The sequence below is a fragment of the Choloepus didactylus genome, chromosome 2 (assembly GCF_015220235.1).
Source record: "Choloepus didactylus isolate mChoDid1 chromosome 2, mChoDid1.pri, whole genome shotgun sequence".
Taxonomy (NCBI): domain Eukaryota; kingdom Metazoa; phylum Chordata; class Mammalia; order Pilosa; family Megalonychidae; genus Choloepus; species Choloepus didactylus.
In genome coordinates, this window is record NC_051308.1 from 12,257,870 (window position 1) to 12,274,382 (window position 16,513).

The 16,513-nt window shown below is 36.6% G+C and overlaps 1 protein-coding gene and 1 pseudogene across 3 annotated transcripts in view; both read right to left on the reverse strand.

The window, feature by feature from the left end:
* RSPH3 (radial spoke head 3) overlaps positions 1-16,513 on the reverse strand; it is an 89,879-nt gene that overhangs the window by 1,295 nt on the left and 72,071 nt on the right. Inside the window, exon 9 of one of the 3 annotated variants that reach the window (XM_037820721.1) lies at positions 7,406-9,117. The exons of 1 other annotated variant lie outside the window; for it this stretch is intronic. The gene's annotated coding sequence lies outside the window, so the exon portion shown is untranslated. Of the gene's footprint in view, positions 1-7,405; positions 9,118-10,775; positions 10,840-16,513 lie in introns of those variants that run through there. One more of the 3 variants, XM_037820728.1, reaches the window with a different exon arrangement.
* On the reverse strand, positions 11,945-15,005 carry LOC119521970 (annotated as a pseudogene).

Genomic DNA, 16,513 nt, shown 5'->3' on the forward strand with positions numbered 1-16,513 from the left:
CATTCCTCTGCTCAAAAGTCTTACGATAACTCCGTATTCTACTCTGAAGAAAGCCAATGGAGTCCGTAAAATAACCCTCAATGCTCACCATGCTTAGGCCCCGTTACCTCTCTGACCTCTCCTACTATCCTTGTCCCCAGTCACTCTGTTCCTGTCACACCGGCCTTGCTGTGCTTTGAAACGCCAGGCACGGTCCTGACTTAGTGACTTGGCTATAGCAGTTTCCTTTGAGTGGAATGTTCTTTTACCAGACATCTGCTTAGTGCATCTCTAGGTCCTGTTCAAATCTTTCCTCAATGAAGTCTGCCTGACCACTCTATTTAATAATGCAAACTGCCTCCTCCCCTTTTGCTGATCCCCCTTATGCTGCTCTATTTTTCCCTAGCCCTTATCGCCTTCTAACATGTTATATAATTTATGTGTTACATTGATTATCTGACTATCTCCCTAGAATGTAAGTTTCTCAATGGCAGGGTTCTATTCACTGAGATATTTGGTGCACTGAGTGGTGCCTGGCACATGGAAAAAATGTAATAAATAATTATGAATGAATGAATAGCAAAATGCAGAGTTATTATGAAGCATTAATTCCTTTCATCTTTGTCCCTTCAAACTTAGAATTTAGCCACTATCTTATTGCTTTAGCTGCAACATGCTTTGTAAAGATCTGCTATGTCATCTGGCTCATGTTCTTAAGTATCAACGATCTTCCCTAAGTTCCATTTTCCCTTAAAACTTTCTAAAAATTAGAATGCTGCTTTGTTTACAAATTTAACAAAGATTTACTTACAAGGTTCATTTTGAATGAGTTTTTTTTTTTTTTTTTTTTTTTTTAATGTGGTTTCACTAGAGATTCTATTCTAGGACATGAAGTTACCATAAAAAACTGAGCCTGATTGGCCTGGATATGAGAGATTACAGAAGGAAGCATTTCATAAGTTTTGCTGTAGAATCATTTCACTGTTGTGGCAGAGATGTTCAACTAAGAGACTGCAGTAGGATGGAAGGTAGGCTTTAGTTTTCTTGAATCTTTCCCTGAGAAATTCGAACACACTTTTGATTTTTAGTCACATTGCAAATAAGTGAGTCAAGTTTGCTTTTTTCTAAGTTACCGAAATATTTAAAATCATTATTGTAATGAATACCTTTCTTGTTATGATATAGTCACTAGCATATCAAATTAAGAATCTTGCTCAAAATCAGACTGATCTAACTTCATCTAAGTGGTTTAAATGCTAAACATTATGATCCATTTATCAGTGCAGGATTTCACCTGTAAGTCATTTGTCCAAAGGTCCAAATCTATGGCTAGATTATACTTCATTTTAAGCAATCAAGGAGAGTCGTTGTGTCATTTAATTGTTTCTGTGGCACGCTCCTAAAAATAAATAAATATATATATATATATATATATATATATATATATATATATTTTTTTTTTTTTTTTTTCAAAGAGAGAAAGAATTTATTGCTAAGCATGAAGCAGGAGATCATATGGCCTATGGGCCCCAAAGTCTGTCTCCCTAAGCCTAGGGAGTTCAAGTATGTTATGGATTCAAACAAGTGGAGATGGAGTTGTTAACATTACAATAGCAAGTATGAATAGGGCTAAGACTTGGCTAGAATAACCATCACAATAGTGAGTATAAATAAGGCTGAGACTAGTTTCAGTAATTTCAATTATTAACTTTTGGCTATTCTACATTATACTAGCTGATTTATAACTCAGTTACACTGGAGAGATAACTTTTTACAGGTTTTAGATAGGACTCGGTTGTTCCTTAGGGATTTCAGGAGTAATGTTGGAAATATCTGGCTGAGACCTGCATAGGAGTAACCTCAGACTGATCTCCCGATTATTTGAAATCTCTTAGCCGTTGAAACATTATTTCTTTTCTCCCTTTAGATCACAAATCCATTGCCAACCCCATGGTGTCAGGGAAATTCACCCCTGGAAGTCATGTCCCGCCTGGGAGGGAAGGTCGTGAGCTTATTTGCCCAGTTTGGCTTAAAGGGATCACATGAATACACCGTTTGATACAAAAGTTTTAAAAAAAATATTATAAATAAGCTTGTCATATTTTCGGTCAGTATTGATTACGACAAACAGAATTCACTTCCGCCAACTTTCACAACTTTCCGTATTCACCCAGGCTTTGTTCTACACATTTTGGATGTCAAAACTACATACCTTTCCTTAACAAAGCACATCCTGTATACTTTACATCCCTGCACAGCTTAAGTTACCAAAAAATCTTAAATAACTGTCTTTAAACATCCTACAAAACATAATTATTTTTAAAATAGTTTGCCAAAATAATTTAATTTCATTAAATACAAACTTACATTTTTCACCATCTTAAAGATCTAATTGATATCATGTCAATTATTTTATTAGTAAAGTTGTATAAATTTGGGGAGAACCAAATTTACCCAGGTAAAATAAAATTGTATTTGTATATTTGTTTCGTTCAAAAGTCATCATAAAAACAGGTACAGGACTAGACTGTGTCACTGCATTTTTGCAGATGTGTTTGCTTTTCTTTTTCTGTTGGAGGCTAAAAAAAAAAAAAATCTCATTGTTTTCATAGTATCCTAAAATTAGGAACTACCTCAAAGGCATCAAATTCTGGAAAATATAACACAATTTTTAAAATTTGTCCCAAGCATAAATCCAGGAAAACTTTTTTATAGCTCTCAAGGACATTTTCCTTTACTTACTGAAATTTGCCAATTAATCTTATTCAATTACCCCTACCCCAAGGCTATTTTTATTTTAATGATGATTTGTTTATTGTGGTTACTGTTGCAAAGGTAGTATTGGAAAAAATAATTTTAAATTAGGGAATTCTCTGAACAAACAGGGCCTATTCTGCAACATCTCCTCTGTGCTTACCATTTCTAATCTCCTGTAGAATTTTTTTTTCTAAATTCCAGTAGAAAAAATTTGAAACCAAACCCACACCTCCCCCATCTTTATGCATCCAACCCTTTCTCTGTAGCTGCCTTAGCTGGTTCATTCATATTTGACCAAGGTTTAAGAGGCCCTGGGGGCAGGGATAGGTGAGAGAGAGAAAGAATGAAGCCTGGTCTGTTGAATTTGATTTTAAAAGTTCTAAATGAGGGCCATGGAATTTAAGACCTGTAAGGTGACCTCAGTATTTAATGACGAGAGTTCTTATACCCTTCTTTTAATTGTTTCCAGTTATTAGATCTATTTCAGCCAAAGATGTGACCTAGACAATTGGAAAAGTTTTTGCTGTTTCCAGAAGCAGCCCTCTGCTGCCTTGGGGAAATTCCAGGGGGCAGTTTCTTTTCAATGTCCAAGTTTGTTTACAGTAATTACAAGTGCTAATAGGGCTTTGAACCCCGGTTCTTCCTGATTATAATCAGGTTGTGCATCTTTGGCAGGAATACTGTATTGGTGATGTATCTTTCTTAGTGCATCATATCAGGAAGCACATGATATCAGATAGTCCCATTATTGGTGATCACATGCTTAAGATGGAATTTGCCAGATGTCTCCTATGCCATGATTATTTTTGAATGAGTGCCAGACATTGTGTATAAAAATCTTAGTGATAATTTGAGGATCTGCATGATATTTTCTTCCTCCAGAGAAGATTTACTTTTACTTCTGGCAGACAGCTAAGCTAGAGACAGACCACCTTGTTTTAGTCAGAGATGGAGAAGATTCAAAACTGGGCTTCCGCCCTCATCAGGATTGGTCTATATTTTGGTTCACCCTTCTTCTAGCACTGAGGGGGTCCCAACCAAGAACCTGGGGTGTTTACAGGGGGTCTTAATCCTCCGTGGACCCAGCTGTCCACTTTTGATTCCCCCCAGCCCTTGAAGTAATCGAAAGCTCTGCTCAGTTTCTTAACCTGTTAGCAAATTCTTTGCTTTCTGAATTGATAATTGTCTTGAGGGGAAAAGTAGCTCCAAACATTGGGCTCACTTCTCTTGGCTTTCTACCTCTTTTATATCTTGGCCCTGCAAATACTGCTTTGGTAGTTACTTTCAAATCAATGTTTGTTATATTTAGTTCAGGTTTTCTCATTGTTCTTGGTAGGAACATTGGTCTTGAACAACTCAGTTTTATCAGAAGTGGAGACTTTATGACCACTTTTGATGATTATTAGGTCTCACCTAGATTGCTTGTGTAGGAGTAAGTGAGGCCCCATGGGAAATCCAAGAGGTCACCTTATATAACAAATGCAATTAGAAGCGTAATAGTGCATACAAAAACAATGAAAAACTGGCACATATATATATGAATGGGAAGAAAACTGAGCTTCAGAAACTTAAAATTCAAGTGAAAACTTTCTGAGGGTTAGCTCATTTTATTTTACTATTGCCATCTAGTTGATGCATCTAGTTGATAAATCAATGGTTTGTCTGCATGCCACAAGTGTGGATTGTTCTTTTACTTTCTCAAAAGCAGAAAACCCACAATGACTTTGTTATCAGATAAGAGTATTTTCTTCTTCTAGAACTTCAGCAGTATTAAATTTGTTGTAAGCCAGGAGTGAACTACAGTGTCCCTACAGTATAAAACGCATGAACATTTAAGTTGTATGTATAAGAAAGCGATTGTTGTATTTTCCAGGAAAATCTTGGTTTAAAATGCCTTGACATAGAAAAATAGGGGAAGGAAACAAACAGACAAAGGTACCCAGTGTTCTTTTTTACTTCAATTGCTCTTTTTCACTCTAATTATTATTCTTGTTATTCTTGTGTGTGTGCTAATGAAGGTGTCAGGGATTGATTTGGGTGTTGAATGTACAACTATGTAATGGTACTGTGAACAATCGAAAGTACGATTTGTTTTGTATGACTGCGTGGTATATGAATATATCTCAATAAAATGAAGATTAAAAAAAAAAAAAAAAAAAAAAGACATAATGCTGAGCAAAATAAGCCGGGCACAAAAAGAGAGATATTGTATGTTACCACTAATGTGAATTCTGTGAAAAATGTACAATGTTTTATACTGTAGAATGTAGGGGACCTAGAGATACCAATTAGTGCAGGGGGAATGATAATCTAATAAGAACAGATAAACTATGGAGGGTAATCTCAATGTTATGGGAATGCTCAGGAATGATTATGGTTTGTAAACTTTCTTGGATATAGTAAGATCATGTTGGAAGCAATAGAGTTATTTTAGGTTTTTTTTTTCTCTTATTCCTTTGTTTTCTTAGGGGTTGTTAATTTTCTTGGGGTATGGAAGGAACATGTTGGAAGCAATGTAGTTATTTTAGATTATTTGTTTTTCTTACTCCTCTGTTTGGACATGGTTTATTAATTTTCTTGGGGTATGGTAGGAACATATTGGAAGCAAAGTAGTTATTTTAGGTTATTTGTTTTCCTTAATCCATTGCTTTGTTTGAAATGTTGTGGGGTTTTTTTGGTTGTTGTTTGCCTGTTTGTTTTTAATTTTTTGATAAACAAAGTTAAAAAATTGAAAAAAAATCAGTAGAAAAATGGGAGTAAAAACTAAATGACAGATAGGGTGGGATGGGGGGATGGTTTGGGTATTCTCTTTTCACTTTTATTTTTTATTCTTATTCTGATTCTTTCTGATGTAAGGAAAATGTTCAGAAATAGATTGTGGTGATGAATGCATAACTATATGATCATACTGTGAACAGTTGATTGTATACCATGGATGACTGTATGGTTTGTGAATATATTTCAATAAAACTGAATTAAAAAAAAAAAAAAATGCCTTGACAGAGTGTCTGATCATATAACAGAATTTGATCATGGTATGCACATATTCCTTTAAAAATTTTCCTTCATCTATTAAGGCTGATTATAATCAATAATATTTTACATTAACAGTTCAGAATCACAAAATCAGAGTTTTGAGTAGGCATCCAGAGTCCTATGGCACTCGCCTTACTTAATTCCCCAAGAATGTACACTGCAACTAATGATAGGAGAAAGACTGAAGGTTGAGAGTGTTCAAACCTCAAGTCTAAGGAACTGATTGAAAATCTCATTCGTATTTTTGGCACAATTTACTTTTGGTTTCAGTTGCAAATGTTAGGCAGACAACTTTCTTTACCAAAATCCATCAACCCTGTTTTTTTTTAGTACCAGAAACAGTAAGAACCCAAACTTTCTATATACATACACACACACACACACACACACACACACACACACACACACACACACACACACACACACATACATATTTTTTCCCGGTACATTTACAAAAACACTGGATAATGGAGTTTTGGATTAGACTTTCTTCTGGGCAATCAGTAAAACTGATTTTATTGTTTATAAATCTGAAGAGAATTGAGTGTTTATCAGATCATTATTATGTAATTTCAGAAACTTTGGTCCTAATGATTTAAATTATAGCAACAGTATGCCCACTTATCTGTGTTCCCTATATTTCAATGCACTGGAACCCCATGTGAGGAAGAAGGTAACTTATACTTGTTCTTTTGTTAACCTTACCATGTCGATGAAACTGAACACAATTGAATAAACTGTCTAAGGCCTCTTTCCCAGAATTTCAGAGTTTGAAAAGGGGTTCAGGGTTGCTTTCAGGGTTAGCCTGACTGGTCTGCTTCCAGACATTTCTTCATTGACCCAATTGGAGCCTCCTGGGTCTCAGAGTTAATGTGCTGTGTTAAATGCCTTACTCCCAGGGAAGGTTTGGTGTACCCATAAGTAAGTATCAAAATATTTTAGCAGGTGGTTTACAATGTCTCTTCACATTGATTCTTCAATCAGTAAACTAACTGAAGCTGACAAAAGAACACTGGTGAAATACAATACCTCCTCATGCCAGGCTCCAGGGGAGAATCAAGTTTGTGGGAAATGCAATCAGCATCCACAGTATTTCTAAACACCATCAGGAACATGCTCATAGACCTACTTACAAACCAAACAATACCATACCTCAAAGAATTAATCCTCCTTTCTAAGTGTTTGTTCTTTTAAAAGCAAGTTTTAGATGTTTGAACAGTGTAACCTGAATTCTACAAAAAAAATCTTTCCATTTTTGCCTCCAGGTGGACATACTTTAAGATGACTTCCAAACTAACATTCTCTACACTTGTTAACTCCATTGTCAATGCTGGAAATTGGCTAAATCTCCCTCTCTGCTCCTGATTACGGGTCTTGTGTACAACCTCTACATGTTTTGTTCTCTGCGGGAAAATCAACTGAAGTCCAGTCGTCAGAGCTTGGTAAAGGCAGAAACCCTGTCCACCTTGTTCATTCTTGTATCTCTAATGCCTGGGAGCCCAGTAAATGTTTGTTGAAGGAATAAAGGAATGAATGGGTGGAGAAAAGAGATTTATTAGTGGTCTCTGACAAAGTCCATACAGATTATAGAAGCACAAATGGTTTTTATTAAGACTTATATCCTCCCCCTTTCTTCTCACAGACAGCAATTTAAAATATATGTTTACTTTTGTTAAATTTGGAAGCTCTTAGGAGATATTCTATCTTTAAAATTACTATATTTGGCATTGAGTGTCTTAATACTTATAAAATAACTTATGCAGAGCATGCTATGAAGTTTTAAATCAATAAGCTTAATGTCAGCATTGGTCAGATGATACTATACGTGCTTTGAGACTTTTCCACTATCTTCATTACAGTTTACAGTGCAGTACCAACTTAGCTAATCAGCTAACTTTTATCAAAATTTCATTGTCAACCAAAGCCAGTTATTGGAATAAGCATCATAGGAATGGTATATTTTATCACATTAGAACACTGATCAGTAAAAACAGGTAACTCTCTTATTTAAACTTGAAGCTTGAATATGTCAGTGATTTTTATAATATAATACCACTTTAAGGTAGCATGATTTGCTTTGGCCATTATTACCTGAAAATAAATCCATGACTATATTCTTGAAATTCAGATATGTCCTAAATTTCTAAATAAAAAAGGATGGACTGTGGCTTTTATAACTGTATACAACTGCTCTTTAACATTCACCAAAGTAAATAAGATACAATTTGGTGGTAGTTGTTTTACTAACAAATTAGACACATTTTTGGCATTTTCCCCAATGGACATGGTCTCTCATCCATTCTTCTAACTGAACATGTTATGTAGCAGAGGGCTAGAGATGGCGGATGGGGTTGGCTAAAGCCATATTCCCCTGAGCATCAGGTATATGGTGCACACCTCCAGTCTCTGTTCTTAGGGGCTGGAGAGATTGCTAAGGATGGCTGGAGGCTAGTGACTGCACCTAATTCACTGGGTCCACTTTGCATTTTTCAGTAACATTGGTAACTAAATTCTGGGTCAAGTGAGAGTAAGAAACCAAAGTTTATGAAAGAACTCAGAAGAAACCATGCTTAAAGGTTTCTGACTTTTCAGCTCTGGCTGCACATCCCATTCTCTTCAGGAACTTTGAACAAGCTGATGCCCAGGCCCTGACCCAAACCAGCTGAAGCACAGTTTGTATTCACCAAAAAAGTACTTTTAGGTGAATTTCCTGATGGTCATAATGGGTTGAAGGAGTTTGCCATTGTTAGAATGAAGTACTTCACTTATACATTTCCAGGAGCTGCAAAATTCAAGGCAGCCACTGCATGTGTTTGTTCACCATTGCATTCCCAGCCATGAAAACAGAGCCTGGTACATAGTAGGTACTAAATAAATATTTGCTGACTAGATAAATGCCCAAGTATAAAGACCAAACTGTGTTTTCTCCTTGTATTACAGGCAGGTACTCTGAGTTCTTTATCAAATGGGCAGCAGACTGCTTACTCACCATTCTACTAGCATAGTTTCATTTGTTGGGCAGACAATATCTTAAGCCTTTTCTTACGGAATGCCCTGGATAGGTATAATCTTTTTGCACTGATGTTTCTTTATTTTGGAAGGACCAGGTGGTGCTTTAAATTTTTAATTTTTTTCTGACTCACAAGTGAAAATGACAATGTTAAAAAGGGGGTTTAATGAATAATCTATAAATTGAATAGATAAATCAACCACAAAATAGATATCTTCACATATTTGTTCATCCCTTCTTCTCCCATCCTAAGAATGAGCAGATGATTCAAAACGTTGTGGTCAAAATCTTCTTAATGCAAAGGATGAAGAATGGTCTTGGAAAAATTAGGTCTCCTGTGAAGATACATTTATACAATATATAAAAAGTCATTTAATATAGGGCAGTTACGCCATTGAAGAAATTCATAATGCTGACCAACAATTTGATTTTCCACGTGGCCCAATTTTCAGAAACAGGAAGAATGACCAGGCTGAGGGAGTTCAATGGGAGTATGGTATCTGACATGCCACCAATAGAAAGAAATTCCTGATGCTCTCTTATCTAAGAATGTACATGAACATTGTTAACATAATGACTAATACTATATACATGAATTGGGTGATTATGATACTGTAGTCCCTGGATCTGATAAAATTATTTTATAATTTATAAAAGGTATGACATGTAAACGTACTTTCCTTATCTGTGACGTGCTAGGAATAGTTTTAGCAAGTACTACATAAGAAGTGAGGAGTACCAGGAATAACACATTTGCATATTTGTATAGCTCTTTGTGTAGTTTGTGCTTAAGGTGATACGGGTAGCTATTTACCATTAAATTTTTAAAAAAAAATTTCCTAAATCAAGGAGATAGGATTTTGTGTTTGTGTGATCACAAGTTGATGAGCCATTTCAGGGATATTTTGTTACCTATATTAATTTAAAAATAGGAACCTGAAACTTAAGAAAATCTTTAATGAAAAACTTTCAGTAGAATTAAGAACATTTTTGTTTGTTTATGAAAACCTCTAAGAAAAATCCAAGCTGGCAACTTGTTGGCTACAAATACAAAAAAAAGGAACACATATAAACCAAATTTTCTCTTGATATTTTGGGAAGGCTATAATATTCCAGTGTTATGTAAACAATTACTTCTTTTCTGTATGTACATGGAACTAGCTTTATAACTAATAAATCCTACATGAAATATGTGAATGCAGTCACTTTTCATTTTAAAGTGATGTAAACTTTCTGAGGTTGTTTATGGGCTAAATATAGTTAGAAAAGTAGCATTAGGGGTAGTCTGAAAACCCAACTGCTGACACACATATTTTAGGCAGTGGTAGGAATTTTGTATATTAGCATGTAAACATAATTTCCATAAATAAAGTTTCTTCGTTCCTAATCCACTAGAATGGCAACTGTGGAACCAATTGTCATTGCCCAACTTAATATGGCAGGGGCTCTGGAGCAGGCCTGCCAGGTGAGTCCTGGCCCTGTCTCTGAAGAGTTGTATGGTCTTGTGACAAATAACTTAGCTTCTGCAGCCTTAGTTTATCCCATTTATAAAGGAGGACAACAACACTGCTCCCCCTATATGGGGTATGTGGGAGCCTGCAATGCCATCATGAGTTTAAAGAGCTTAGCATAACGATGAGTCTCTATTTAATTCGCTATGATTATGCACACACTTGACAATGCTGTGTACACTTTTATTATTATTATTATTCCAATAGTTTATTTTTGTTAATAACAGGAATATTTTTTCAGTAAATTCAAATAATTAACTTTATAACAAGGAACGACAGGCTAGAGCTAGATCTAGGAAAGTCAACATGCCTTATTATCTTGAAGCTTCAGGGGAAAAAAGTGGTTGATAGGAACACCGCCTACCTTTTTGAACCAAACAATATTATAATAAGCAAATTTTGAATAGGAAACTGTATCTGGCTCTTTCAGAATTGAAATGTAGAAGTATTTTGATAGAGAAAATTCCATTTTTTTTGCATCTATTAATTTAGATGATCTTACAGTAAAAGTCATTATGTGGACTGCAGAATGTAGCTAGTGAAAACCTAAGTAAAGTAAATTTAGAAGAAATTAGTTTTTCCACATGAAAGAAAATCAATGATCAAATAAATTGAACATGATTATGGTGACCAAAGCAAAAATACAAAGTATAATGTGATCATTTTCAGTTTTTTGTTTGGCATGTATATTAATAAATTTTCAAACATTCTAACAATATAACATCAATATCTGCTAAAACCAACTAGCTTACAATAGTAAAATCCCTAAATTAGCTCAGGTAATTATTAACATCATAAAAACCAATTCCCATAAGAATTCTGTAACCAAATATATATTCTATATAGTGCATGGTGGTCCAAGCACTGTCTTTTCCAGGATTCCCCACAATTCATAAGTATTGAACTCTATAATTCCTTACTGAATTTGGTGGATCTTTTGGACAGACCTTCATTTATAAGAATACAGGCATACAACCTGCAAATAAACTCACTACCCTCCCCCCCATGTGGGACATGACTCCCAGGGGTGTAAATCTCCCTGGCAACATGGGACATGACTCCCAGGGATGAGCCTGGACCTGGCATCAAGGGATTGAGAAAGCCTTCCTGACCAAAAGGGGGAAGAGAAATGAAACAAAGTTTCAGTGGCTAAGAGACTTTACAAATAGAGTCAAGAGGACATTCTGGAGGTTATTCTTATGCATTATATAGATATTCCTTTTTAGTTTCTGGTATATTAGAATAGCTAAAGGGAAATACCTGAATCTGTTAAACTGTAATCCAGTAGACTTGATTCTAGATGATGATTGTATAGCTATATAGCTTTCATCATGGAACTGTGTAATTGTGAAAACCTTGTGACTGACACGCCCTTTATCCAGTGTATGGGCAGATGAGTAATAAAATAGAGACAAAAAATACATAAATAATAGGGGGGATAAGGGGTATTTGATGTTTTGCGTGTTCTTTATTATTTTTATTTTTTTCTTTATTTTGGAGTAATGAAAGTGTTCTAAAATTGATAGCATACTTTGGATGGATTATATAGTGTGTGAATATATCTCAATAAAAATGTGTTTAAAAAAACCATAAGGTAATAAATTCCCATTGTTTAAATCTGAAAAAAAAAAAGAATACAGGCATACACTTGTCACAATTTTGAAAAGAATGGAAGGCCTTCATACATCAGATTTTAATTTTATCCAGTCATTAATTTTCTGCCGAGTTGTTTTTTTCTGACTTAATATTTCTGCCAATTTTATTTTTTTTTTCTTCATTTCTCTCTATGTATTTCAATCCTTCCAACTGTAGCCAATCCAGCTTTTCATTTTGACTTTCATCTGGAGGTATATTTTCACACTTGACAGGACTGAATCTAAAGTAGTGTCAGGAGGTAATAGACTATCAAGTATATGGACTTCCTCTGTATCTGTAACACTGTTGATAACATTAGGCTTGTTTGGCTTTCAGGCTTGTGTATGTCATGGTGCTTCTCACATCATTCTCCTAACATTCAGTGCCCAGGGATACCATGCACTCCAATGGGATATTTGGCCAAAGACATTTACATTTGTGCATTGCTAATGCTGAAGCATTATTCAGAAGTAAACCTCCATCTTGATGAAGATCACTTCCCAGTGCATACTCTGCAAAGTAGCCTGGAGCAGCAGATGAGGGTCTAAGGGCCTGCTACATTTTATACGGACCGCCTCCCAATAGTGAGAGTTGATTCCAGGAAAATAACCACACTTCTGAACACAAATGCTTTCAGCATTATCCCTCTGTTCACTAAGTTACTTATTGCAGCTATCTTAGGATATGTGGGATTTCTTGCTGTTTAAATAATAGAGGAAGTCTATATAATGCTTGATAGTCTATTACCTCCTGACACTACTTTCTTGCTGTTTAAATAATTAGTGCAGATCCCATTTTAACCTAAAGAATCTTTTCCCACATTTGACTGTCATAAAATGCATGGCTCCAACTCATTTTGACTGTTGCAACAATGACATTTTGTGAAAACACATCTGTGCCATTTTGAATGTATTATGTCCCCCCAAATGCCATTATCTTTGATGTAATCTTGTATGGGCAGACATATCAGTGTTAATTAGATTGTAATTCTTTGTGTGTTTCCATGGAGATATGCCCTACTCAACTATGGGTAATGACTCTGGATAGTTTCTGTGGTGGTGTGGCCCCGCCCATTCAGTGTGGGCCTTGATTACTGGAGCACTATATAAGCTCAGACAGAAGGAGTGAGCTTGCTACAGCCAAGACGGACACTTTAAAGAATGCACAGGAGCTGAGAGAGGAACTGCAGTTTACAGAGACAATTTGGAGATGGCCTTTGAAAGCAGACTTTTGCTCTGGAGAAGCTAAGAGAGGAAAAACACCCCAAGAGCAACTGAGAGTGACATTTTGGAGAGAAGCTGAAGCCTAGAGAGGAACGTCCTGGGAGAAAGCCATTTTGAAACCAGAACTCTGGAGCAAACACCAGCATGTGCCTTCCCAGCTAACAGAGGTTTTCCGGATGCCATTGGCCATCCTCCAGTGAAGGTACCCGATTGTTGATGTGTTACCTTGGACATTTGATGGCCTTAAGACTGTAACTGTAACCAAATAACCCCCCTTTTATAAAAGCCAATCCATTTCTGGTGTTTTGCATTCCAGCAGCATTAGCAAACTAGAACAACATCTGATCCTAATTTTTGATAAAGTTCCTCACATTCATTCAAGGGCATATGAAACAATCCCAACACGAAAGTTAATATGACACCTGTGCTTACACCACACATGTAATCAAAGAGCTGATGAATTGGCTTCTGAGGAAGTTCAACTAATTTTTGCAGTGTTTGAAGAGCAACCACACCCTTGTTCCTCCACCATCAATTGTGAGACTTCAGATTCCTCTTCCTTTTACTGGATCCAGTTAGCCAATTAAAGCCAAAATTTCTCTAACTGTGGCCTGAAGAGTTTCATCTTTAGTTTGTCTCAGTCATAACAGATATGAATAAACCTTTTCTTGACAGCCACTCCTTTTCCTTCAGGGAATTCTACAAGATGAAAAGTCAGTTCTTCGACGCTATTAATGCAGAGCTTTGGACGAGCTGTTCTTAATGTTTGAGCTAATGCAGGTTCTGTTGTCAATACTCATCCTTGCAATAATCTTTTCTTGCTGAAGAGACAAATGCATTTTCTCTTCTGCAATTTTTTCTTTGCTGACAGCAACCTCAGCTTTAAGAGCCTGTTCTCCTGATCGAGTTTTTGAATTATACTTTAATTTGGGAACAAGTCCACCAATGTAACCACCTACCAAAGCTTGTATACTTTCAGTGTGATGAGAAAGAAAGTCAGCAATACTTTGTTTAGTAGAAACTGGAAGAACTTGAGGTGTCTGTGAGCTGCAGGCCCCTTGACAGTACCTAAAGAAGATTCTGAGCCTGGCCTCTTGTCAGTCAGGACGCCAGCAACCGGAGAACTGAATTTCCCATCTTCTTTAACCTTTATACCTTCAAGTTCTGATTTATCCTGGAAATGTTTACTTTCCTTTTTTTGAGCCATTTTTTCCCTCACATTTGAAGTACAAATTAATACGGTTTGATAAAAAATTGAATGACTCTTCAAATTTTGTAGTTATACTACTCATGTAAACAAAAAAAGCTTTGTTTACCTAAATCTTTGTCTTTATCTATGACGTGGCTTTTCTCTTGTGGAAAAAAAGTCTTTTCTGTTTATTTGTTCCTATATTTTTTCAGAGTTATGGTGGCTTGTTTAATGTTTTTCTGTTTTAACCAGCCACTCTCTGATACTTTTCTTAATGTTCTATAACTTGGCTTAAATTGAGCAAATGTGAAAACATTTCATTCTGTTTGCCAAAAACAGTTTTTGAAACAGAGTGCAAAGTACTTTTATTATGGGACATACAAATGCACATTTTTGTAAGTCCCTTAGAAGCAGAAGTGCTAAATTTCAAAATCCCAGTATGTAATCCATGGACAGTGCTTAATTCAAGAATGTGCTTTACTTTTGGCCCATTAACATCTTACTTTGTTTGTATGAAAATCTCTTTGTAGAGTGATGTGGCTTATTGTCCAGTAATGTTTAGGTGAACACAAGAAATGCAGTTGCTTGCTTTTCTGCTTCCCACAAAGACTTCCTGCATTACTAAGGAGGTAAATATATACATTTATAGTGAAATTAATAGACATAATTTAAAAATATTTATTTTCTATGTTATGACTTTCTCTTGCTTCATTCCTGAATGCTTCATTTTAAAAATGCCATAATTCATGGCCTTACCTCTTCCCAGTATTGACGACTACTCCGGCTATACAGCATCAGCTGAGCTAATACAAACAGAAGAGCAGCGGCCAGGGCGCCACCTCCTCCCCTCATACACTACACTTTTTTTTTTTTTTTTTGCATGCCTCCCTCCTTTTGTTAAATAAACTTTTGAGTTCAAAAATTTTTAAGTTTATAGAAAAAGTTGCAAAGGTATTGCAGAGAGCTCCTGTTATTCTCTTCACTCAGCCAACTGCAATGCCAACATGTTCCACAACTATGGTACATCTGTTAAAACCAAGAGACTGACGCTGGTACTTTGCTATTCACTAAAATCTAGACCTTTTTCAGATTTCCAGTTTTCTCCCTAATGTCCTTTTTTTTTTTTTTGGTTCCAAGATGCAATTCAGGATACCACATTGCATTTACGACTGCAACTCTTTCAAATTCTATTGGTCACCTCAGTCCTCTTCCCCTGGATAGACAATGGGTAGGAAAGCTGTTGTCATTTCACCTGGGGGCTGAAAAACACAAGCAACTGAGTTCTCTTAGCAGGACAGTGAGAGGGAGAGCCTGTCTCACTCTGGACTCTTCCTCTAGCTCCTAATGCCCATGACTCCTGGTTTTCAGAAGCCTCTCTGGAATGTCCCACCACTGCAGCTGGACAATGAAAGATGCCCCACCTGCAGAGGGCATGGCCTTTAGGGAGATCTGGCCCCTGCCCCATCACTTCTTCCCCCAAATCTTGAGGGCCAGGACACTGTCTTAGTGCTTCAGAAGGGCAGAGTGAGGTCCCGTGCAAGAGAAGAGAGAGAAAGGGGGTGGGAGTGGGGTTGGGGTGGGGGAGAAAAGGAATGAGGGAGGGGGAAACACTGTTATTTGCCTACCCCAAATCATTTGTGACAGATTAAAAACAGCCATAAACTCTTAGTGGCTCCTCCCTTCAAGAGGGTGTAGTCTATTTCACCACCCCTTGAATCTAGACCAGCCTTGGGAATTTGCTCTGTCAAAAGCACTTAGCAAAAGTAATGCTGTACCAGTTCTGGGTCTAGAACTCAAGAAGCCTTGCAGCTTCTATTCTCTCTTGGAAACTTGAGGCTATTAAGTGAATGAGCTGAGTTATCCTGCTGGAGAGGAGAACCAAGTCACCCCAGCCAATAGCCTGCCAATTTCAAGACAAGTGAGTAAGGCTATCCTAGGCCATCCAGCCCAGCTGAGCTGACAGCTGACTGCAGCTCCTGAATGACCCCAGATGATACCAGCAGAACCGCCCAGATAAGGTCAGCCCAGACTGCCAACCTGCAGAATTTTGGGCAAATAACTGGTAGGTTTTGGGATAGTTTGTTATACAGCAAAGGCTTGCTAATACTTGATTCCTTATTTCTCTCTTGGTAACAGGATCCCAATTTTATTTCAGGAGGCAGCAAGTGACAGT